The 22975-nt window shown below is 41.2% G+C and overlaps 1 protein-coding gene across 8 annotated transcripts in view; it reads left to right on the forward strand.

The window, feature by feature from the left end:
- The window catches only part of rbfox3a (RNA binding fox-1 homolog 3a), a 562538-nt gene that overhangs the window by 268189 nt on the left and 271374 nt on the right, over nt 1-22975 (forward strand). For 6 of the 8 annotated variants that reach the window (XM_017419378.3, XM_017419373.3, XM_025006644.2 and 3 more), the window contains one exon: nt 9181-9243. The exons of 1 other annotated variant lie outside the window; for it this stretch is intronic. The gene's annotated coding sequence lies outside the window, so the exon portion shown is untranslated. Of the gene's footprint in view, nt 1-8995; nt 9020-9180; nt 9244-22975 lie in introns of those variants that run through there. One more of the 8 variants, XM_017419375.3, reaches the window with a different exon arrangement.

The following is a 22975-nucleotide window of genomic DNA, read 5'->3' on the forward strand; positions in this document are numbered from 1 at the left end:
TTTTTTCTTTCACTCTTCCTAAAATTTATTTCATGATTTCTTGCCAAACTCTGTTCCATTACATTTTTATTTTTTTACATGATCATGCAATGTGGTTCAAAAGTTAGGATATAATAATCACTGAACTACTCCAAAAAATGGGTTTAAAACAAGTAAGAGCGTTAAAATCCAGGGAATGAGATGCAAACATCCGAAGCAGTAACAAAAAAGTGATTTCAGAGCTCAGCAGGTAAGCCTTTTTATCCTCACGGGTAACGGCAGTTAGCACAATTAGACACAAAGAGAAGAGGAAGACTTTACACCACCCAAAAGATTGTTGCAGTAATGCGGCATAACGAGGAGTTACGTAACATTTTTCCTTTTATTTTCTGTATTTTTAAGGAACCTTGATGGACTGCACATTAGCGCGTCATTTGTTCATATATTAAAACAGCAAAACAATATAACTACCCATTTTAATGCATTTAGGTTTCTTTAGTTGTGCTTCCCACAGTTTCACCTTTAGGCTCTCATTTGTATTCCTCCTCATCACATACAAATAATTTTTGTTATACTTTACCTTTATCACACCTTTAAATGTATAAATTAATCTTGTGTAAGTTACCTTAGCTGTATCTTTTTCCTCCAAACACACCTGCTTTCCCTGTAACATCCTGTTCCTGTCTGTCTTCTTTATAAACAAAATTCCTTCTGCTTGATCTTTTCAAAACTCCCCATTTGTCCTTTGGAGAGCCAAGGTTACCATGTCCATCGCTGCCTCCTGCCGCAGCAGAGATCTGTCAACAAACTTCTGAGGACTTTCTCACTTGGCAAACTTAAAGAGGAGCGGGGGTGTCCCAGGAGGTAATCAAGCTCCTCCTGCTCCTGGTATCTTTAAACAGAATAGATAAAGGAGGAGCAGGTCATGCAGGAGAGCTCAGGTACTCGGCAGGAAAAGTTCAGTGTATTGATGTGCTGCAAAGGGCCAGTGCTCCACAAAGAGAGGAGCCCGTCACACCGCAGGCTGGATACCTGCACAGGTAGCCCAAAGGGAACCGGGTTAGTGCCCAGAGAAATTGACTTGGCGAAGGGGGGGGGAGATTACTCTTTTTTTTTTTTTTTTTTTTTTCTTCCCTCCTTTTTTGTAAACCTTTTTTACTCTTTCCAACTTTTGTAGAAAAGAAGAAGCAAAAAACTTGGATAAATGACTCTCCTTCACTGGAGACTAATGATCTACTGGTGTCTCTCAGACTTGGCCCTGAAAGTGGAGAAGAGCTTTGATGATGGAGCATTGTGGCTGACAGATAAAAGCTGGATCCCCCCCCACCACGACATACACCTATCCCCCCGTTTCTCATAATACTTAGTTATATTCTCCGCTGCTATTGCTATGGTAACCTATAGTTATTTTATTTCATCTTTGCCACAAAAGTTCAGGCTGAAGGCAGAAGAACTCTCCACAAATCAAGGTGGTCTTCTCTTATTCTGTCTTTGTCTCCGTTCAGCACTTTCCGTCTGGATCTGTTCATCGTGTGAACTCCTATGTTAACATTAATTTTAGCATTGTTTCTACAGCATGAACTCTCTTTTTCTTAGTCCTATACAGAGTTTTGTTTTCTAACATACTTCTTTCATCAGTCATAGGTACTGGCTCGTATATAAAACTCTCACTGATCTTTGTTTTCTTTGCAATGACCTGGTTGCCTTCCTACCCACTTGACTTTCACTTTAATAAAAGGGCCGCTGCTTTAAGTGAGCTATGAGTGAATTCGTCTGCATTATATTCTAAATTGCTGCTTGAAGCTGTTAAAGGGTAGAAGAGGACTTAAACTCTAAGAAAATGTGACCATTTTCAAGCCCTTTTCCTGTCCCTCTCCATTCCTTACTTTTTCATTCAAGCACAATTTGATTTGACTTGATTTGATTTGAGCCCTGCCACTTTCAGTTTGAATAAGGTAACCAAGAGTTATTTGCTTGGAGAGACGGGAGCCTCACTAGACGGCAGGTTTGATGAATTTTCTCACTGCTTTAAAAATTCAAACTTTGTTTTATTCAAATGTAACACATGACAACAGAGACCCAGTGTTTGATGAGGTGCATGAGATGTAAATGTCGACCCGAGCCTCTCTGCTTATCTGCCCTGCGAAGGAAGGTGCCCAGCATTGTAATTATCTGATTTGAATGGATTCAAAGTGTGCTCTTTTATGTGAATGAGTGCTGCTCCGTTGCTTTGACGGGGGAGCTGTACAGTAACGTCCCCTGGGGGGGATCCGTGGATCAGATAAAGCATGCTGGGAGATGTGCGCTGCAGATTTGAAGGGAGCTGAGATGTAAAGTTATTTCCTGGGCATCTAGTTTTCTTCAAGAAAGAACACTTCAAATCCCAGATTTTGATATCAGTTATGGAAAATTTGTGCTAGACTTTACCAGCATCCTCCAAAAAATCCAGTGTGCTTGAATTCGTTACTCAATCCATTTAAAAGATACAGATTTCAGCTGAGTTTTTTTTTTTCTACTGTTCACTGTTAATTTAACCTTTGCACTTAGCATCTTCAAGAATTTACATTTCAGATTTTGGAAATGACTCCACTTTGTGTTGTAAGCCACTCTGAATACAAGTACCAGCATAATGTCTACAATGTAATGTATGTATGAAATGAAATGAGTGTAAATGTAAGACCGCTTAGGTGAAAGCATATTCTACTGGATGCAACTCTGGCTTATGAGTAATAAGGAGCTAATAAATGTTAGACAACAATAGTGACAATGTTGAGGTTATTACCACACCAGAACACAGAGATGATGTGAGAGTAGATGGTTTGTAAGACCACTGAACCAAATAAGTCTTTAAACCAATTAGAAGAAGAGAACTTCCTATAGGAACAAGTAAAACAACATTAATTAATGGGTTTAAAGGTGATTTAGCTGACATGAATTCAAAAATAAATTACCCATAACAAAGTTGAATGTGTTAATATTTTATATTTTAATGCACGTCATCAGCCACTTTTCATGATGAAGTTAAACTCAAGATGATTTCCACATCTCCTGAGACATGTTAATGCTTTAAGTATGACTCTCAGCTACTACCTTAGACGTGCTAGGTCTATAATTATTTGTAATTGGGAGTAAGTTATAAATATTTTTCTATTGGCAAGGACAGATTAGTTGTGGCAGTCATCAGTTGTAGATGTACATACAGTGATTACTTTCTGAAAGTTTCATTAAAATCTATCCAATGGTTCATGAACGTTTTTGCTAACAAACAGGGTTGGCACCAGCAAAGATTTTGTGCATTGTACAGTGCTTGGAGTGTGCTGGGGATGATTCTCAACTATTAGCACACCAAATTTGAGTTCAAACTCACTGATTCATAGCCATTGTTGTTTTGGCTTACATCGTTTAGCTGTTGTGGCCTTATTGAATGGGCCTGAAACCAAAACTCATTCAGTTGTAGAAGTAGATCCAATAATTACTTTGAGTTCCATTCAGAAAAAAAAAAATACTGATTTGCCTTTACCTTTGGCCATGGGTCATAATTAATTTAGGAAAATGTATCTTCAAACACTGTCCCTGAATGAAATGATGTTTAAACTTGATGTCAAAATGTAACTTGTTTGAACAGTGTTATTGAACTCAGCTTGACAAAGGAAACTTCAGAGGTTTGTTCATGAACCCTGCTAATGTTGGTAATGCTAGTTTCCTAAGCTCAGTCTTGTGCACCTTGAACAATCACCTGCACTTTGCATCATCAGAACTCAACAAGAAATAAAGTGCAGGGTGTTATTGTCCTCTGTATCAAGTGGACCTGGTTAAACCTTTTGTGGGAGGGACATCAGACTTGATATCATGCCATGTTCATAACTGTCAGCAGTTTTATTAGGGAATAAATTTAACTCTTAACATCTGGTCTCCATAGTTCCTCACTGCTCAGCATCTTTCTGCAACCATTCTGTAAACAGTCAGTACTGAAATCAGCAGGAATTATCATTTAGCTAATTAAAAGTGCAATATTTGAGCTTAAATGTAAAATTATAAACAGCAGATGTTCAACAGCACAGCAGATGTATTTGAATCATGAGCAATGTGAGGATTCATATCTGTTGTGTTAGCTGATGGTCCAGAGCATGCTCTGCTCATTGCCAAGCCTGTGGATGGCTGTGCATCTGTCGAGGAGGGGTAAGCTAAGTTGAAATTCTTTGTGCATGTGTGACTTGGGGAATGTGTGTGCATGAGCTTGTGTTTGTCACTATGTATTTGCGTGTTAGCTCTAAACCAAGCTGCTCACTGCCTGCCCCAACACACACACACATCCACCCCACCCAAGAGGGTCATTCAGCCCCTCTTTCAGCCTCTAATCCCGTCTGTCCAGAGGAGATAGAGGGAAGCGGACGGCTGCAGCACACCCGGGGCGCCACAAACACAATCACCAGCCTTTCACAGACACTTAACGGGGCTTTGCGCTTGTTCAACAAGGCAAAACGCGGCAGGAGGGATCAATTTAATACAAGGCCCGACTCAAATGGAAAGAGGGTAAATAAATAAGCAATGACAGCGAGGACTGTTGCACAATTTGTGTAGTGTCTGTCCACTTTCTCTCTCAGTCTCCCCTCTATTGCTTTTCAGTGTAGCATCTATAGGCTTCCATTTCCTCCCTCCGCGGCAGATGGGGATGAGCTGAGGAGGAGCAACCCTGGCACCTCTCTCATCAGGCTGTGTTATTTTAATAAATCACTTCTGCCATTGCTTGCTACATTAATTCCCCGGGCCCAGAGGGCTGTGTTGCCACTAGCAGCGATCTGCATGAGGCGCTAAATGATGTGGGGATCCCCTGGTGAGAGAACAGAGGCTCTGTGAATCTTCCCTCCATCGCAGCCTTGTCGGTTTGGCTCTCACCCTGGGCTAGCCCTGCTCTCAGCAGACATCATAATCAGAAAGGAGCAGCAACCTTGTCATACAGCACATACCAATGAGACATCCATATACCCAAGAGGCACGTTACCTGTCACCTAAGTTTGCAGATGCTATTCTTCGCATGTCTCTGTAAAGCTTTGTCACTCATTTTCTTCAAGCTTTTTCCAAACAGATTCTTAAAATTGTTTGTTTTCTCTTGGGGAGTAGTTTCTTTTTATGCAACCCAAAGACTGTAAGTCTCCAAGCAGTTTAACCTACATCCTCCAAAAACTTTGTTTGCAGAAACATTTTTCTTTACAAAAGAAATTTCTTCATATGGTTGTTTACTGAGATGATCATAAAACTCAAAAGGAGCTATGTTTCTGCAGGTGTCTGTGTGCAGAAACTCAGCATAAATGTGGCTGCTTTACACAATGGATTGATTGAATTCAGCACAGTCTGACTGCAGAGGCAGGTGGCTCAAGTAGCAGTCACAAAAGTGAAAACAGTACAATGAATAGTAAAGATCTGGATGACTGTATTTCTCCAGACACCGCCATTTTCCTTCCAACATTTGTTCAATGGCTCACAGTTTTTTTTTCTTTTCTTTACACATTAGAACTTCTTAGACAGAGGTGAGGTTGCCATTGGTATGCACAGACAACACTGGCAGATTCACCACCCAGAATACCGCTGGGAGATTATACTCTTCCTGCTCCACGCAGCGGGGATTCGGCCACCGTAAATAGAGCGCTTGGGAGTGTGCCGTGTGCCTGGAATGACAGAGCACTGCAGCGGTGAACACGGCAACCAGACGCAGAGTACAAACTCAAGGACTGCTGCAAATACAATAATCTCTCATGCTTTCGTTGGCCTTTTTTACCGTTTCAGGGAGTCAGGAATTGTCACAGTGCAAATCTATCTGGCTTATTGTTACTGTGCGATGGGCAACCGTTAGGCCATGTGAGACATGAGTTCCAAACAAATCTGTTGGACTTTAGAAATGGAAATGTCACTCGAGATGGCAGAAAGAAAATGGTGGTCACTGAGGGACTCTTGTCTGTGTTGGGTCATTTTTAAAGTCACTAAAACAAGCCAAAAAGTTTGACTTTATCAGAGTTTTTACAAAGAGAAAAAATATTAAAAATGTATTTCTTTAAAAAGAAAACATTGCAGTGTTAATTGTCTCACTGCAGCATTTTGTAACAAATCTTCAAACAGAGATGGAAGTATCAGTTTCATTCACAGATCATAACACAAAAGAAAAATTGGATTTTAACATTTTTTGTGTTTGTTTAATGACATCGATGGAGGTTATGTGAACAAGTATAATGACTTTGTTTTTATGGTCTGCAATGACAGTGAGGACACAACACAAAACAGTGAACTTTTAGATCAGTACATTTAAATGTTGAAACAGCAAGACCTGCCACCCATTACATTGGAAAAGTGTAGTTAATGCAAATGTTTATTAAACCCCTTAATGTAGAAGTTATTGCAAATTTGATTGAAACATATGGTCATTTTTTAGTTTTCATCATCACTCTTTGTCATCTTGTTGTTTCCTCTCTCTGTTTTGCACATACCTGTTGTCGTTTGCCTTACATGTGCATACTTTGACCCATTAAAACTGCATCTGTGCATTTGACTTAATATGGGCATGGAGAACTGTCTTAATTAATAAGCAGGCATCCACCAAACTAATCTGCCCGTGTTGTGAAGTCTGTCCTTTCCATTAAGTGGGACTCGCATTATCTCCTAATCAAATTAGTCACTTAATTGTGGCCCTCCCTTGACGGATCCCATGAAAAAAAGAAGCGGTGTGTTTGCTGAAGGGGGGATGGGTGTGTGAAGATTGAACAGCAGTGCTTCATTAGGATATGATTTTTTTTAATAACCAAAGTGTTCATTGTCATCATCCTGCTTTGAACTTTGACAAAGGGTGAAGTTGGATTTGACATGTTATGCCCCGACACAATTGTCTATCACCGCTGCATTGGACTAAGTACCTCACCCAAGGCTCTACCAAATTGCCCAACAGGGGATTGACCCCTGTCTTTTACTGATCACTAGCCTGCTTCTTTAATCACTTCCCCACGTCGTCTGTGACACTACCTGATTTTAAGCCAATACATTAGCTCCTTCATCCCTGATAGTACTCTTTTCCAAGTCGTGATTAAGGGGAAAAACTTGACACCCCACTCTAGCTCTTGGGAGCTCACATTTAAAGAAGAAGCAAAGGCTACCTGCAGGGGCCAGCAGCATGTGGGTGTGGACCCCCGCGTTCTGACGAACACAGGCATGTGTGGTCGTTTGTCCTGCTGATTGAGTTTTATTCCCTGCCCTTTCACAGCAGCCGGACAATAAACATAGCTACATCCAGGTGTGACAGGTTAACCCAAGAGTAATAGAATACTCTTAATAGTCTGGCCCAGCCAAAGTCTGTGGCGTGCAGGGCCAGCCAAATAGCTTGACGTCCACGATGGTGAGAGTGCTGGAGGGGGGACAGCACCAGCTCTCACCATTGTCAGGTGGAAGCAAGGACAAAGAGGGCAACGTGATTGCTTAATGGGTGGTTTGATGGCCTCATAGGGTGAAATTGAAGTTGTTGAGGGCAACCAAATAGATGAATCAGGGCAGAAGGGGACATTTTACAGAAAGAAAGATTAGCTTTAAGCATGACCACCTCTAACATTTGTATATTTTATAGAATCCTTGAGCTGTTTGATGCTAGCATTGTCTCCTTCCTATAGAGAATAATTTATCTTGGATGCTGTGACACTGCAATGCCTTTACAGAAAAGAAAATAAACACAATCAAACTGAGCAAACTGTCAAAAGAGATTTAGATGATGTTGTCATGACGCTGACATGAACGTGGCTGGTTTCTGGCAGATAATCCTCACAAAGAGAATCCTCCGGGCTACATGCACCCGCGCAGGCAACGCTTCTGTTTGTTTCTGTAGCACCTCTGCTTGCAGTTTGTCATGTCTGACTGGGGCTTTAATTAGGCCTGCGAATTGAAGCAGCAGCAGCAGGGCTGGGAGCCCTCTGTCCACAGCTCAGCCGTCCTCCACGGCGTCTCCTCGGAGGACCTCTCTGCTCTGTGTGGTTAAGATAATAGAGGCTCGCTCAGAAGATGTTAATTGAGGGGAGATAAAGTGCAGTAGTGGCTGCAGGGATGCAGCGTGCGGGGGTGGAGGGAAACTGGAGGGAGGGTTACCTGATTAGAGGCTTAGGTGTTTGACTTACAGCTCTCTGTTTGATGACGATATACATACTGGTAGATTTTATAACCCTAGGATTGAACATGAAGGATTGTGCATCAAAACTGGATGCATAAGACAGTTAAGGTTTCCTCTGAGGGGTGTGTGTTCAGCTCTGTGCAATGCTTTGAGATCCAAGAACTTAAGGCAAATTGATAAATGTTACCTTTCAGTCATGCTGTTAGGTAGCGGAGTTGAGACTTAAGGGTTGTATAGTATGTTAAAGGCTGAGACAAGCAGACAGGCAAGGAGGCAAACTTTACTTGGGACGAAAAGGTGATCTGACCAACACGGTTAAAGTGACAGAAGTTACATTAATCGTGGCATATGTCCAGAGACCAAAAAAACTGAAAGTGAGAGAAAGCAACCCAAGAGGGGATGGTGGGAATGGGGGAAAGGTGGGAAGAATGAGGAAAAAAACAGAAAACAGTGCCAGCAGCCTCTATAATTGCCTTAATGCCAGTGGGATTGCTTTCATTCAATTGTAGCATTCTCTTTCACTGTATGTCGGAGATGGAGATGGACTGGGGGGTTGGGCTGGGTGTTGTGGGTGGGTGGGAGGTTTGATGGTGCCCTCCCTCCTTCAGGAACATACAGCGATGAGGGCGATAGCTCCCCGATAGCGGACGAATCTCTGGCATCAGTGTGAGCAACAGAAAGAGTGTGGAAAAAACTGTATTGTTGTGGAAGAGTGGAGTAGCAGTAAGGAGGTAGGTGGACCACAGATCGGACTTGTCACATGTGACTAGGGCTTTTTTTTTTTTTATTCCAAAAACATCCCAACTCCCCGCCCCTTTTCCATAACAGCACACACAAACACACCATCACTGCCTAAACACATTGCTCGAGGAATCCTTCATTTCTTTATTTGGGCTCCTGTTGGTGCGTGCATTAGATGCTCTGCTCCCTCCTCCTCCTCCCTCTTCTTCTTCTCCTCCTCCTCCTTGTCCTGCTCTTCTCTCCTCCTCCTCCTCCTCTTCGCTCTCGCTTTGCTGCTCTCACAGCCTAGTTTTCTTTTTTCTCCCCTCTTCAATCTTGTGCAGGTTGTATCTGACGGAGGGACCGGTGCCACGCTCCCATCCCCGCGCTCCTTCAACAACAACACTGTGAGTATTCTCATGCTAATTTGGCTCCTCCAGCCTCCCCTAACATTGGTTTGTCTATCCTCCCCCCCCTCTCTTCTTTTTTTCCATTCTTTGCCTCTTGTACGTTCTCTCACGATGAGCGAAATGAAGCAGCAGCAACACAAGAAGGCAGAAGTGTAGACAAAAATGAATGAGAAAGCATGCAAAGAAATAGAAGAGAAAGGATAAGGGGAGGGGAAAAGAGACAAGAAGAGAAAAGATGATTGCCGCCGCTGCTGCTGCTGCCGCTGTGTGCGACCCGTTCTGCTTTCGGAGGTGTTTCTCTTGGAGGATGGTGGAATTGCTGAAGGGATGTAGGGGGCGGGTCTTGGTTTTGTGAGTAGATAGTTGTGCGAGAATGATAGGGGATGTTGTTGACAAGCATGGAGTGGCTCATCAGACAGCCAGGCAGTGAGGATCCGGGGTTTTCTCTGTTGACTAAACTTCTGATTCATCTGTCATTTTACACACAGATCCAGCTCTGATTTTTCTTCTTTCTTTTTTTTTCCTTTTCAATTATCATGTTAGAATAAGGACTTTTGTATTGCATTTCTCATGATGATGTGAGATGTATCGCCTGTACAGATAAGGGATGAATCATGTGCTGAGCATATGTCTGTGCCATTCATAATATGCATGCATCATAGTTTTAATGACTACAGCAGCAGCTGCACAAAAAATAGGAACATTTGTGCTCACATGTGCACCATCAAACTCTCCTAAACATGAACAGTAATGAGTTAACCGAGAGTGTGTGTGTTTATATGTGTATATATATATATATATATATATATATATATATAGTATATAAATATATATACTGTATATAAATGTGGGCATGTGTGAGGAGGTCAGGAAGTCAGTGTCCATTCCTACTTGCTGTCCTTTGATCAAAGAGCCTCATTTAGTCCGCCCACGGCATGTGTCTGAGCCATATGAGGAGTGGGTGTACTTTATGTGTGTAGGGTGAGGTGAGAGGGGTGGCTGAGATGGATAGGCCCTGCTCCCTGACTGCAACTCCATGGCTAATGGGCACTCAGGTCGGCAGGGGTGAACGCACATCCGGTTGTGCGGATATGTCACAGAGACCAAAACCGATCTCAGGCCTTCACTGGAAAGACGCAAATCTTTGCAAAAGAAAAAACATATTGGGCCAACAAAACGTTCACAAACACAATTTGGCAGAGTAAAAAGGATTGATCTGAGCATGGCAATTAGGCAAATTTCAGAACTAAGCATCTGGCGAGGCGAGAACGCTTCGCCTGGCAGAGGATTACCATTTTAGTTCCATTTTCAGCCCAGAATGTGTTATTTCACAGCACTCTAGCAGCACTGCGGCTCAGGCAAAAACCTGCACACGAGGGATTTTTGTGTAAAAATTTTGTTGTGTTTTGATTTCCATGGCCTAATAAGTTAAAGTAGTGCTTTGATTAATGCTGATTAGGTTTAATATGTATAATCGTAGCTGCCGTGGCCGACCTCCCTTTTCCACGGCGTTTATGACAATGAATCGTTGGAGTAAAATGCCTGGGATGATAGCAGCTTGCCGATGAGCTTGCTTTCTAAAGCAGGCTGATATAAATGAGAACCATTCCCCCAATTACGGGAGATTAGGTTACCCTCCACCAATCTGAATCCTTAAATCCCTTCTGTTTTTACAGCTCTGTCTGGCAAATGTAATTCAGCCTTGAAACCTGGGCAGAATAGCAATAAAAGAAGGTAGAAACTTTAGCGGTGAAACCCAGGCAGTAAAAATATCCATTGGGAGAGAGCTAAAGCACATGATAATTGACACTGCACTGTGTTGCAGTTGGCTGTAATTAACTGTGTAACAGAGGTTGTCAGTTGGAAAGAGAGAAAGCCCAGACTATCTTAGTGCATTTAACACACTTGAAAGTGCAACATTTATCGTGTCTCTCCAGCTTTCACCGAGGGTGCATTTCAGGTTAGCGTGGGCCTCTCTCTTGTATTTATCCAGATCCTTTACTATAGGGCCAGTCAGACATTATCCACTGCTTCCTCTATCCTTTGTGCCTCAGTTTAAACGCATAAAAAATCAAAAAAGAGCAATTGTTTCTGGGGCGAGTGGAACTGGCTTATCATCTATTTTTAGTTTGCTTTTCCTCGTTGTTGCCTGGGCCACGATTCATGCTTATGTCTGGAGATTTTGTGCCATAAACTATGTTGTGCTTCACAGCCAGGCGCTGGCTGGTGACAACTCTCACCCACACATTAGTGATCTATGAGCCATATACCACAGACCCCCTGCTGGCTCGCCAGCCGCTTTTCAAACACAGAGGACCACAGCAGTGTCATTCTCTGTGTGTGATAGCACCCATATGTGCAGAGAGCACCTGTATTAACAAAATGTGCCAACCCTTTTATTTCTCATCACTTATCACAGGCCGCTACATGCTGTACCGAAAAGAGGAAAAAAGCTCATAAAGATAAAAATCACATTTCACTAGAGGGTGCTTGTGTGACAGTGATATATGCTGTGAGCATCCTGGCACCTCATTGAGAAGAGAGTGAGTTCTGGGTGGGTAAATCAATTTGTGCAGAGGCCGTCGGTGCGAGTATTGGTTTCGTGATATGATCTTTGTTGTCCATTTTTAGAGGTCAGTGTGAGCACAACGACAAGGGCAGAAGAACCTGACCGCTTTCTCTCTTCTTTCTATGCTGGTAAACGATCTCCCCCAAGAGGATTGTGGGTAAAGTAAGTCTTAATAAAATAAGCTATGTGTTTTTTGTCCTAGGTTTAGACACTATGGATTCTCTATTAAGAAAGTACGTTCATCCATTACCACGCGCGTCTTGATAGAGTGTCCTGAGCCAGAGGCGAGTGCAGTCTGTGCATTAATCGCTGTAATTACTCAGCAAGGCTGACAGTGATTCTGGAGGTGTGTCTCGGTACATATACCAGTAAAGCACTAGGGGCGGGCAGTGGTAAACCAGTCAATAGGTGAACCTGATTCCTTCTGGGTTCTCTGGTCAGGAAGTAATGAAAAGGAAGCCTCAGCAAGTCGAACAGTTTCCTCATAGCTACCTCAGGTGGGGGTGTCGGTACGTGTAAAACTATAAGATGTCATCTGGTAAAAGTTTTGATGAATTAAAAAAGCTGTTTGGTCAAAGTTTGATTCCAGGAGGGCATCGCTGTTCTGGACACACTCTTTGACTGACTTGCGATCTGTGGGAAGTGCAGTGCAAAATCACCACAGCAACGACTGCTTAGCAACAAAAATGTTGACATCATAAGAAAGACAAAGAAAACACAATAAGAAATTGGAGATCACAGAGTTACGTCTTGGTTTAGTCTCTACTTCTGCTGAATTTGTTTTATTGCACAAACTGACAGGATGTCGACTACCTGGGTTTCCAGTGTGGGAGATGCTTGTGAAAAAAAGGAGATGAATGGTCAAATCTAACATGTCAAGTCAGGGATACGAAGGTGGAGGAGGGGGAGCTGAACACGCCGCAGCTCGGAGGGCTCTGCACGGTAATATCTGTACAAGGGCAGCCGAGTTACTCTTTGTGTTACGCTTCTGGAATGTGTCTTCTAACACTGTCAGTGTTCCAGCTAATCAGAGCAGCATTGTTGGTTATAATAAGTGAAGGAGTTTAATAGGTGAATGTGTGCCACTTTCTTTCTTATCTTACAGTGACTTTCACTTGCACTGCCTGCAGCAAGTAATCATGAGAAATATATGAGTCAGAGACACCGTTTTTAATTAAGGACAGTTTTTAGCATTGTGGAAAAAGGAGGGTGCTTTTGAATATGCAGAAAAGGCTGTTCTTCTGCTCACGCACACACACACACACACACATGCATGTAGAGCCATTTTCTTTGGGTTTTCTCATTAATCACAGAAGCATGTCTGAGGCCAGTGTACAGCAGAGGAAACCAAGCTGGAGCGGCGGAGTGGAATATTTGAACATCTCTGTGCTGATGTGTGCAAAGCAGAGTGTGTGTCTGCAGGGGAGGCTTTGAAATTTCATCCTCTCCATCCCTTTTAACTTGGCGGAGGGGATGTGTGTGTCTCGCTCCAGTTGGCCATTGGCTGTTAGGAAGCTCCTGAATATCCTCGCTACCACCAAACCCCTGTAACCATTCACAACACACACACACACACACATACACACACACACAGTCTCCACAATCCTGCCCCCCCACTCCCCTTCCTCCAGCCACAGACCTGCTTTGTGTCAGATAGTTTAATGTGAAATTGCTTTTCTTTCAAATTTCCCCCTGGAAACGCAGGTCGTCACAAAAATGTTACATCTCATAATGGTGTGTTATTGTTGTTCTTTCATACGAGTCCTTGGCTTCTGAGCAGAGGATTTTTCAGCACGGTGCTGAGGTCGCGCTCGGCTATTTTTCCCTCAGCTCCCGTCGCTCTTCTCTCTTCGGCAACTCTGATTCAGTACCAAGTACTTCCTCTGCTGCTCCATGGTAACCTCTCTGAAAAATTTATCACCACCTCGCTCTATGATTACTCTGTGCATTAGCAGGGCTTAAATTTAATTTGTCGGCAGGCCCTCGCGGCGGTGCTACGGGCCCGGCCTATCAGAGACACTTTGTAAAGGCCCTGGAAGAGCCTCCCAGGGTGATCCTATCAGTCAGACACACTGTCAGCAGACACACTCAGTTAGTCAGCATCGAGTCAGAAATGTGGCCCGGCCAAACCACACGCCACTGTCGGCTGCTCCGCTGGGCCGCTGCTGTGGGCGCCGTGCTCCCCTGCCTGCCAGTCAAAGCTCCAGCAACGACGCTGACCTTTGTCCCTCTGCTCAAATGACTGAGTTTCAACAGGTGATCCGACCAACACCCTCGCCTTTCTTTCCTTGCTTTTATCTTTTGTTTGTGCCACCTTCCCTGTTAAATAACTGCTGTGTGTTTGTCAGTAACTCAGCAGGATGCACTCAAATTATTTAATATATTTTTAGATTTTATTCAGCACACTGTCAATCTCTTGACAATTGCTTCAATAATAATCACCCTTTGTAGCGTGGCTATTACTGTCTTCCACTGCTGTGATTTACATTAATACCTGGTAGTTAATGTCATGTTTCTTTATTGGGAGAATGTGGGACATTAAATTCAACATGCTGCCTCTGCAGATATATGCTGTGCCATTATTCTCTCCTTTATTTTTACTTTCACATTTTTATCCTCCCCACTGACGATCAAAATAGCTTGATCTAAGGCCACTCAAGGCTGCTTTTATCAGCACTCCCTGAATGAGAAGGTCAATTTTCAAGGCGTTTCGTGGGGGGGAAATGTTAAAACCAGCTAGTTGCTAAGAGAAGCAAGAAGGCCTTGTGCTTCCTACAGCTCTAATTGGGGTCCATTTTCATTTTCATATGGTTTTAAATGTCAAGAACAGAGCACATGCAAAGTGTTTTGAATTTGCTCAGGAAGGCCTCAATCCTTGGGTCACAGGTTGAAAGCTTATTCATTTATTATGAAAAAGAGGACATGGTGTAACAAGGCACTTTACTCCACAGTTAAGTTTCACCACTGGAAAAAGTTAAAAAGAAAAAAAAACATAATAGTGTACTGCCTCTGACCCCATCCCTGATCCTCAGGGAACATAATGTCAGAAGTTGGTAGAGCCTTTCTTTATTTGACAGAAACAAATCCTCAGAAAGAACGACTCCTTCCCTGTGTGCAGGATTTACAGACTTTCCTCTCAGTCTCCAGAACACGATTCCAAACTTTAAGTTCCTCTCAATTATGAATGAGAATGTTTGTTAAACTTTATGACTGAAAGAATCAGATTTATGTGAAAAAGGTTCAGTAATATCTGCAGGGGTGCGATGGATCAATCTGAACTGGGGTTCTGTGGAAGAGTTAATCTTACCTGATATAGACAGCTCTTTCAGCAACCTCAGTCTGGAGAAATAAAGTTTAATTCTAACCAGATTGATGAGCTAATGGCTAGTCTGAGCAGGGCCTGAATCCAAGTGGATCACTGCCAACTTAAAGCAGCTCCAGTCTTAAAAAAAGTTAATCATAGACCCTTACACTGATGTGAACCTCAGAATACACAGTTGTTACAATTATTAATAGTTGATAATTGTCAACAATGTAAAGCTTTAATGAATATTGTTTGCTTAAACCAACATGAAGTTGTTTTTCGACAGCAGCAGATTGTCTCACTGTTGTGATTAGATGGTCAACAGCGTTCATGGGGAGTCGCCTATAATTTTCACAGAGTTCTGGACTTTCCCATGTGGGTCTCACAGGCGTGCAGCTCTGTTGCTTGAGTTTCGAACGTGTTCAAAGGATTTGTGGCAGTTTTTCTCTTGAAGTAGTCACAAAGTTGTGGACATCTCCAACTTGTCTCAAGAGTGCTAGAGTGGTAATCTGACCCCTGCATGAGAACTCTGAATGAAAACATTTGAGGAAAATGTCCACTAATGATGAACAATAATTATTTTAAAAAACAAACAGCAACAACACACACACAACAAAAAACTGCACTCCAGCAGATGCCCCCCCACTCATGATTTATTGAGTGATTTGATGATGATTCAGGTCCACTTGGACCCTAATGACAAATTGTCTTGTCCAAATAGGTTCATTTCTAAAGTGAATCACTGCAAAATTCCACTGTCCTCTGCAAACAATATTTTTTTAACTTTTACATCACCGTCAATTTTGATTTATATTTTATTTTGACAGAAATGTAAACTTCTGCAGGATCAGACCTCAGGCTGCACCAGAACTGTTACAGCTAGCTACTGCTGCCATCATTTGCACCTGCAAATAACCATAGAGTTCGATATGAATAGTGGTGTAATGTGACAGAGACAGTGGTGCAAATCTTTATAAAATAGCTTTTGCATGAATTCCTGTAAACTTTTAAAGATTTGAGTTTTGAGCAGCCCACTTTAGTCTTGGCTGCATTTAGACTAGCCATCAGCTCATCAATCCTGTCAGACTTGCACTCTGTTTTTTAAACTAAGGTTGTTCAGAGAACTCTATATACCTGGTAATATATTATTTGTTTAAAACATTCTAAAAAACCCAACCAATCCTTTTACAGGGGTTTGGTGCAAGAAATGAATTGAACTTAGTGTAATTTACCATTTTCTTATGTTGAACATAGAACAAAAAGAATTCTAAAACATTTGTGAATAATTTCTAATGTTAATTCATTTATCCTTTTATTTTCATTGGCAACAAAAATGCCTTTTAACAAAAACAGAAGCAACATGTTTTAAGAAAAATTCCCAAAAAGGTCATATTGAAGTAAAAATTACTCATTCAGGCTGTCATTTGTGCAAAGAAAGATTATGTTGATTAATCTCTGCAGGTTTAATTTTAAGGGTCAAGTAGAATATTTTTTTTACATGTTTTAAAGTTATTGAAACATTTTTTGACACTTCAGTTTGCTGCAGAAATAACCTGCATGATGTATTATTTTTTTTTAAAGATTGGTCTCATGCTGTGTAGTATTTTTTTTACAGCACCAGGAAACAAGAATCGGTGTAGATGTTACACCTGGGACCTTAGAGGAGGTTTTCACGCCCTCGCTATGAACACAGAACTTACTTTCAAATCTGTTTTATACCTAAGAGTGGCATTTAAAAGGCATAGCTCCTTGAAACGTTACTGAAATTACCTTAAAGATGATTTTCAGTTAAGCATAATTTCAAGTTTTTCTCTGGAGTTTTCTCCTGTTCACCTGTGTGACCACTTAAACAATTAACATTGTGTTCAAGGACAGTTTTTATCTATTAGAAATAGGTTTAAATGCTTTAACATTTAAAAATATTATTTTCTTATACTGTTGGTCTGTAGCACATCCTTGTCTCTCTTTTTTTCAATTCTGATTCCTTTCTTTGTAAGCTCTACATTTCAAAGTGCAACTGTGCACAGATTCATCATTTTATTTGCCAATAATGGGTAAATATGAGGCTTTGTTTGTGTCCCAAATTAGCTAAAAGCAAAGCATTATGCAAATAGTTTACTCTGTAATGTCATTAAGTGCAGGAAGACAAGTCTGGGCTTCAAACAAGGCATTTTGGATGGTTCAGGAGTGGTTTCTCTGTCGAGGGAATGACTATGTGATGTGAACTTTAGATTTTAGTTTTGAAGACTTTTTAACTTCACAAAAAGCACTTTAAAACACTAAGTTAGTCAAATAGCATAATATGACCTCCTTAAACACAGCTGTATCAGATCAGAGAACATTTTTGTCATCGTAAAGGGCAGGGAAAAAACAAAAACAACAACACGCATTTGGTCATTTAGTATCAGCCATTGATATCGAAGCAGCTGAAATATTAGATTCAAGTATTTTGGAATGTCTTGTTCTCTCCCTGCACTCAAAGGTCGGACATGTCAAATGGTTTGCAACTGGTGAACCACACGGATTCATGTCAAGAGTTGACCTGAACGTGAACGCAGAGCGAGGCGAGTAAATGCACTGACAGCAGCATTTCCTAATGAAAATTACTTTAATTTATTCTAAAACGTAACTGTTGTGCAGTGTGGTGTGAATAAGCCCTCAGCCCCAAACGCTGCTCTGTCTTCACCTAAAGCACGTGCACTATACATGACTTTGAATAGCTGTTAGGACAATACATTAATGAAATTCCCTGGAGCCTCGACTTAGCATCTGCGGTTCAAATGCAATTTTTCTTCCTGTGACAACGTATAATCCCTCGTCCAAGTAGGCCTGTATTTCTACCTTAAACATCCCTTTCATTCCTTCATTTAATAAATGACACCCAGAGGACAAAACGGGGACAAGTCCCCGCTGACACCTGTGAAATATAGACTGATAATGCTCCTGCCACTTGCTTAATGCCGCTCCCTTCCACCTCTTCGGGTCTGACAGGCCGGCCCGACGCATGTATCATAATGAGCGGATCTCTGTCAGTTAGAAGCACCTTAAGCATGTGGCTGAACTTCTTCGCTTCTTGAGAATAAAGGGAAAAGATGAGGGATCTCGCACTCCTCCTGAGAGTGAGTTCTGCTTCTCTTTTGAGTGCATCCTCTTGGTGTTAGCCATTTCTGCTGGATGATTACAAGCAGAGCATTATTCCTTTTTCCTTTTGTGGTTCTGTTCCGTGAATATGCAGCAGCGGTTTCAGGGACGATGTGACAGAGCAAAAACCCAGATCCTCTCACAAAAAAACCCTCCACCACTCATTGTTTGCATGGTTCACTTTGAATGATTTAATTACTTACTTTAGACTTGAGCAATTATAGCTGAGCAGCACATATGTTAATTATATCTGACCTCACATTTTTGCTGCTCTGTTAATTGTTCGCTCAGATGACATTCTGAGATGACTGTCATTGCTGGCTGCGTATCGGGCAATTTGAGGAAAAAAAGCCATCAAGGTTGCCATGTGACAGATTTTGTTTGCTGGAAAAGTTTAGGCTGGAACACTTAGTCCCAAAAGGAAGGGGGGGTCATAGTCTTTCACATCTTTTTAAATCCTCATTTGTTCCTCTGCCAAAAAGGTTTCAGAAGTATTCTTTCAGTTTCTACAAACAACTATAGCAATGCTTTCTTTTTCCACAAACAGAGCAAATTAGCCCAGCAAAGCTGAAGATGCACCATTCTTCTAATGCAGAGCTCACTTCCTGTTGTTTATCAGATAATGCATTTTGCTTTTCTCTTGCCATTAAACATCGAAACCCACTTATGTCCCAGTTCAGAGCTCATACAGCATGTTTATTGCACATTTGCTTCCAGATGTCAAAGGCTCCAAAATCCATTAGGACCAGCTTGCAAAGACAAACTGCCACCTGAACTAATACATCATGTTAAATGACACATGTACTGTAGATTTCACAAACATGGTTTTATCACCCGGCTTATTATCACATCTAATGGGAATGATTTTCACTTTTGCCAGTGCTGCAGTCTGTGGTTTAATTCTCCTGCCAGTGAGGAGGAAGGCAGATAGACACAGCAAGCTCTTCAAAATTCATTTTGTCTTGAGATATGATTGCAGCTGCGTGACTGTGGTCTTATGAAGCCAAAATGAAAAATACATGTGCTGCTCAACATGATTGTGTTCGTTAATGTTGCAGTATGTCTCTGCATGCTGTTACTAATGGACTGTGCTTTTGTTTGTCACCTTAAGTGAGCAGCGACATTTCTTGTTGCACTTCACTACTCCAAAGATGAATTTAGGGAAATGAGTCTGTAATGTTGTATTTACTGAGGGTTTTTTTTTCTTATAGTTTTAAGAAACATCAAGTATCAACATGTTTAAAATCCATGAACAGTGTAGTATATGTCTTAATAATTTTTATTTTACTGACCAACCTCTAGGTCAACTTTAGGTGGCTTTATCGTAGGTGAAAAGGAGCTTGTTGTGTTTTTTGTATTTCTTAAATATGCTTTGCAGCTGTTCTGCTAAATTACAAAACTCAGGGTTCACATTGAAGAATGGTTTTTTTTTTGACAGATTTCATTCTTGGATTTTTATTACAGCTTTGTTTGTTATAGGTTTCTCTTTCTTTGTTTTATGCTGTCATTATGCAACACGTTTGCTTAACACCTGACTTTCAGATAATTTTTTATTTGAAAATTACTTTTTCTCTTTTATTTAAGCGTTTCAACCAATAAGCTGACAAATCAGGACAAATTGAGACATGATGTTGCATCATGAAATCGTTTGAAGAAAAACATGCCTTCTTTTTTAACAATAAAACATTTAAACTGATTTTACTGCATGTCAAAACAAAGCTAAGAACCTGTTGCAAATAAAATAAAATGAAATCTATGGTTATGATTTATTCTATTGTGAACTGCAGATCACAGAAGCTTCACGGCACGGCTGGTGTTGCAGTAATTATCCCCCCAAATAATAACTTTGGGTTCAGTTTAACTTCTGGATGTGAAGCTTCATCTGATGAAATGTTCTGTATTCATCGAGTTTTGAATCCTAAATAAGACACCAGCTGGCTTTTATGCTTTTTTTTTCCAGCAACTTGTTTGTAGAAGCCAAAAATGTGCGACACTGATCACTGGAAGAGAGAATGAATTATACTTTTCCTGACATGCCTGCCCTTTTTCTGTGAAGGCAGCAAAGCAGCAGATTGCTCCTCTTCCCCAATTTTTATGCTGAGACGCCATTACCATAGGCTCTCAGGAGACAGTAAATATTTTACCCCCTGTGTAACAAATAGCGCTGATCTTTCAGATTGAGAAACATTTGTCCTTTAAATGGAGCATATCTCATTCAATTGTAGGCAAATTGCAGCAGTGCAGAGAAACGTAGTGTAGCATTTCTGAGTTCGACAGCGCAGTTTGAGGAGCACATTTCCTTTTGTGGAGGCTTTCAGAATTAGACAGATGTGCATAATTTCTTGTCTGCAAAAGATATGCAATCCTTTTGTGAATATGAACCAGGGAGAACAAAATGTAACGGGAGCAGTTTCCTGTTGTGTGTGTGTGTGTGTGTGTGTGTGTGTGTGTGTTGGCTTGTTGGATTGATGTTCAGATTTGGGCTGCAGGTGTATCTATGAGTGTATATTATCTGTTAACAGATCTGGTTGGTGCAAGGGTTTAGGCTTTTTGTTGTTGTTGCTCTCATTTCATTTTAATCCTGTAAAGCACTTTGAGTTTGCATATTTTTTAGATAAAGAGTCTTACCCAAATTTTGGTGTAATAGAAAATCCTAAAGTGAGACGGGTGCAGCTGTTTTAGTATCAGAAACATTGCACGTGCTTACCATGCCCTTTAAAAGCCACTTTTAGGTTTAAACAATGCGTTTGAACTGGAGCACTGTGTTTCTGCAGAAGCTGTCACAACCTCTCTGAGCTCCCCGGCATAACTGATCCACACTGACACTCCTCTCTTGATACCAAGAAAACACTACGGCAAACAAAGCAAAGAAGGACACTTGCAGAAAACTTTTGTGCAGCTTGCTTCTCCGTTCTTTTAAGCTGAGAAACAGTGAATAGTTGATTTTTTTCATCTACACTTCAGTGAGTGTGTGCGGAGATGCTGTGTTGTTCAGAGGCCGTCCCTGTAGCAGATCAGGATGTAAGAAATCATGTCACTGAAATGGACCATCACAAAAATGGTTCCAAACTACACAAGGCTTGTGTTCTAATTATAACTGTCAGTCCAATTAGCAGCATTTGACAGTGAACTGATGCGCAGTAAACAACATCACATCCCTGTTGGTGAGCTCCAGCATGTCTGCTTCTGTGTTGAGTCACTTAACTTTTGGCAGATGTTGTCTTCTTTTTACAAACTTCCTTCTCTGGGGATATTAAAATATTTGGGATTTTTTTTTCTTCCCTTGCTGGTGTAAAATGAATTAAAAGAACAAACACATGCTGGTTGTATTGTATGTTTTCTTGCTGAGGGATTAACTTTTTAGTTATTTACATGTGAAATTCTTGTTGCTGCTGTTCTTTTGTTTTGCCCGAGATCTGAGTTGAGAACACTTGCATTAAATTAAATTAAATTGCATTATTAGGCTTTTTCTGCCCAGAATCACAGACAGCTGGTTGTCCTGCTCTGACGGAACGTCCACTTTCCCTACTCTTGAACTTTCCTTCGCACGCTTGCACACCCTTCGACATTTACATAACCATCAACACTTAGGACTGCTGCACTTTGTGTTTGCTTGCTTGTGTGTGCGTGTTTGTGAAACAGGGCATATTATGCAGCTACAATCCTTCCAAATGTGCACATGGATGCTTAAGCATATTAGTATAGAAATATGCAATTACTGCTGTAATAATGGATGATTTTTTTTTCATCATCTCCAATTGGCAGAAAAACTAAACAATACGCTGATTGCTTCTCAATTCCAGCTGTTGGCAAATACTTTCCTCTTTTATCATTACCTCATCTTCTTATTGGAGTTATTTTGGGGTCTTTATAACTGCATCTTGCTTTTAGCTTTGAGCTTCTTTAATGCCTGAGAAGAAATATTTCTTTAGTGTTTGTAGCCTTTTATAGGTTTATGTTTGTCTTTCTGCCGCCTTCTGCTGGACAGACTGAACCTCGTGGGTTGATCAGAACGTCTTTCGGTATTTTTTGTCTTTTGCTGCTTGTAATCTGGTTCATGAGAGCCACTGCTAAGCACAAACATGTTCAAATATTCAGGAGTTGCATTAATGTTTGTTAACTTTATATTCGCAAGGCTGATGTTTATCTGATGAACTTGAACTGCTGATATTGTTGACAGTGAACAGTTTCAGTGAAAAGAGGTTTTTAGGACAAACCTTTGTGATTTCATGTAGCCGAAGGTCACAATATTTCCCAACAAGAGCAGATTGGTTCCTGTTGTAACACATCTGAGTACTTCCATCTTTAAACTTAAATATGACTGCATGCTCATGTTTCGACCATCGAAACTGATCACTCAGACCTGCGTGTACCCTGCTGGAGCGTCCCCCAGCTAAGGAGTCTCAGTGTTGGTAGCAGCCTGGAGAAACACTTACAGAGATTGTGTTATTACCTCCACCAAGGAAGTCGTGTTTTTGGTAGTGTTGGTTGATTTGTTTGTCTTTTGGCAAGAATACTTAAAAACTAATAAACGGATGTTGATGAAATTTTCAGGAAATGTTGGGGTTGTCACAAGCAAGGGTTGAATAAATGTTGGTGGTGATTTGGATCACACTATGGACCGTAGGATTTCTTTAATGGCTCTATGGACTTGCTGGAGGTTTCTGTTGATCATCACATTTGCAATAATAGTTAAATTATTGCAAATTGTGTTT

The sequence above is a fragment of the Kryptolebias marmoratus genome, linkage group LG12, assembly GCF_001649575.2.
Source record: "Kryptolebias marmoratus isolate JLee-2015 linkage group LG12, ASM164957v2, whole genome shotgun sequence".
In the NCBI taxonomy this organism is placed as follows: domain Eukaryota; kingdom Metazoa; phylum Chordata; class Actinopteri; order Cyprinodontiformes; family Rivulidae; genus Kryptolebias; species Kryptolebias marmoratus.